The sequence below is a fragment of the Odontomachus brunneus genome, unplaced genomic scaffold, assembly GCF_010583005.1.
Source record: "Odontomachus brunneus isolate Ranch 3 - 2012 unplaced genomic scaffold, Obru_v1 Obru_scaffold_176, whole genome shotgun sequence".
Lineage (NCBI taxonomy): Eukaryota > Metazoa > Arthropoda > Insecta > Hymenoptera > Formicidae > Odontomachus > Odontomachus brunneus.
In genome coordinates this window covers 35,394-38,689 of record NW_022639626.1, presented here as the reverse complement: position 1 = coordinate 38,689, position 3,296 = coordinate 35,394, and positions in this window count along the sequence as shown.

Here is a 3,296-nt window from a genome sequence, read left to right as displayed (position 1 = left end):
TTTGAATTGAATAAATACGGAAAAAAAAAAAAAAAAAAAAAACAAAAAACATATGTCGTTTAATTTACGTTCGTCTGTTCCTGGCTACTTTGTCGTGCCAATTGCCGGCGTATATCGACGATGCATTTGATCGTTGCAACTGCGTAGCTACGGCGGCCGATGTCAAGGCCGATATATAGTAGAGGCGGCTTATATCGCCAGCAAATTGACGCATCGCCGTGCCGATATTGGGGAAAAAGGATTCGACCTAAATGGCGCGTCGTCCCAAATAGCGACACGCTATTGCGCGCAGATATAATTCGCGCGAGTACTCGGAATCGCGGTATCTCGCCTCTTACTCTTCGATGCACCTGCGGCGGCACGTGCCACCGCTTCCTGCACAACGGCGGATCCGATTGCACGGAGAAGCTGATATTTAATTACGGAGCGGCTCGATCGATACGTTCAGTTTGGTAAAAGCTGCAGATAACGGGCGAATAAATCCGCAGCGCGGATCGCGTTGCTGCACTTTAGCCCCGGACGGAACAAAAATATTCCAGACGCAGTGTAACACCCACTTGTTACTGCCTGTTTATCGCGAGTCAGCTTTGCATGCAGCGCCGCGCGAATCAGCGATCGCGATCGCTTCGATTGGCGCCGTCGTACATACATGCCGAGTGTAGGAACGGAATTTTAAAATCGATCAAATCAGCGGGCGAGACTTTATGAACTTTCGATTGTAACATACTCGAACCGAGCCACCTTCACGCTTCTCTCCTCCTCCTCCCCCCTCCCCTCCTTCCTCCTTCCTCTTCCCCCCGTTATGTCCGACGACGTTTCGTATTTCTTAGAATACGACGTGAAAACGCGGCGGTGTATTTGTGTATCTACACGTGGTAGGCGCTTACGTCAAGGGCGACCTCGACTTTCCACCGTCTCTAATCTGCGCGAGAATCGGTCCGAGACAACCGTTTTGTTCGATCATGCGACTTTAGTCCGGCAGCGGCGCGACTTTGTTGTCCGTATCTCTCGAAATTAGACGTCCCACCTATTTTTAGCGCGCGACACAGAGTCGCCCGTTTAATGAATTTATTCACAGAACCCCACGCGGACGCTTTATTGCAGTCTCGTTCGGGTATCCTGCAGTATCCTTTGCGCGTTATCCTTACGTTATGTTACGATTAACATTACGAGCGTAATGGCGATGCGCTCGTATCTAAAGAATGCCGGGACGTCGCCGCTGTGTACACGACAGCACTCTGCGGGCTTCAAATTGTCACGAACGCGACGGACGAACGCGATTAATCGCGCAAATGTAACGACTGAACTTATTTCAGACTCACAATCGACGTCGCACGCTCCTTATAACGTCATGAGGCGTTTTTTCGTTTCGTGACTACGATAGCGTTTGGTTGGTTAGTTTGGCTAGACGGCTTTTCCCCGTTCGTTCGTCGTTCTGGGCATCCGTTCGCGAGCCTCCTTCGTCGTTCTCGGGAATACGGTTGATCACGATCTCCCAAGCTAATGATCACGATTTGGCGCTCACCCGCCGCTTCACACAGATATTCCCGATACCTGTCGCACTCGCGATGTACTCAGGACGCGGATCGACGCGAAACGTTCGCCGTTTCGCAGGCGGTATCGCGACGTTACGCCGAAAGAAGGCACTGCTTTTTCTCGACAAATTTGAAACAATAAGATGTCTCTAGGGAGTATCTGTACCACCTGGGCTATCTAGCCCTATGATTGGTCAATGCTCTCGCACTATGGCGATTAGTGAATCGCGAGGGCGCCTGAATAGCCACGGTGCGATGCGTATAGATGTCAGTGCGTATTAATGTGAAGTGCATCGCGTCTTCTTGATTTTTCGTAGTTCGGCAGTTATGGGCGCGGAACCGACGCGATCGTGGGAGACATCGCGCGTAGATCACGGGCAATCCGCTTGTCTCGGGTACGTCGCAGTCGTGGCGAACATCGGGAATGCCGTATGAGCGTCGTAGAGAGGTGATTCGACTGGGCGTAAACCAACACCGCGAAAACGATGAGACGACCACGGCAGTACAACGGCCGGTGAGTGATAATGGCGTCATTTATTGCGTCGCGACGAATGCGAGCGAGTTATAGGAATGCCGTGTAAAGTGACGGCCGAGTGTAGTCAGATCGCGACGATCAGCTCGAACTGCTGTGTTTTCTCAATCGATAAGTGTGTCCGTGAACAAATACCCGGAACGAGCGAAGTTGCGGATAAAGACTCCGCTATCGATCGCGATCCAGTAATTTCGAAATTGCTCATTATATTCGGCTTTGTCTTGAGCGGGTTTAGATCGTGCCTATGAGCATTTGAGTCTTACAATGCTTCTCGTAGAGGATAAAATCTTTGTTACAGCTTCTCGAAGAGGGGAGAAAAGCAAATATTCTATAGCGAGTGAGTAGGATAGAGCGAGCGAGCGAGTGAATGAATGAGTGAAACAGAGCGAGACGAGACGAGTGAGTGAGACGGGGTGAGCGGATGAGTGAGATCGAGCGAGTGAATGAGACAGAGCGAGCGAGTGAGCAAGAAAGAATGAGAGAAGAATAGAACGAGCGAATGAACAGGAGAAAGAGAGAGAGGGATAGAGAGGTAGAGGTGCAGAAAAAGCGAGGGAAGAAAGGAGCGAAAGAGAAAGAGAGGGGGAGGGGAAGAAAAGAACGAGAAAGAGAGTGAGGGTGCGGGTAATTGAGGATCGTTAACGCGTCCTCGAGGGAGATCGAGCGAGTGGCTGGATCTCTCTGTTTACCCTCCGCCCCTCCGCTTGGCCTCCGGCCGCGCGGTACCGCGACGACCTTCAACCGATCAGGAGTGGATGGACCTTGTTCGCCAACGGGTCGTAGTATAAGGTCAAGGTTGTCGTTCCCGGCGTAACACGGGACGACGCGCGCGCGACCTCCGAGTGCATCGAGCGAACTGCGCGCGCACACGGCGTCTGCGTCGCGACGCTGGCCAGCCCTGCTGTCGTTCCGTCGCGAGCCATTGCCAAGGTCTCCGTTGGTCACGGGCAAATCCGTTATACGCGGTTGCTCGTCGAGAGCAGCTCGAGGTCGACCACGATTGTCCTGGGGTAGGACGCGCGCTGTTAACCCTTCGTATGGCGGGCAATTTTTTGTCACGAGCGCGTAATACGAACGAGACACACACGGTTGGTGGGAGAAGGTGGAGGGAGCTGTCGAGGTCGCTAAATAGATTCCGTTAAACGACGCTCGCAACGTCGATGAATATTTTTCACTCTGTCGCACGTGCGCGCGACCCTCTCTCTCTCTCTCTCTCTCTCTCTCTCTCT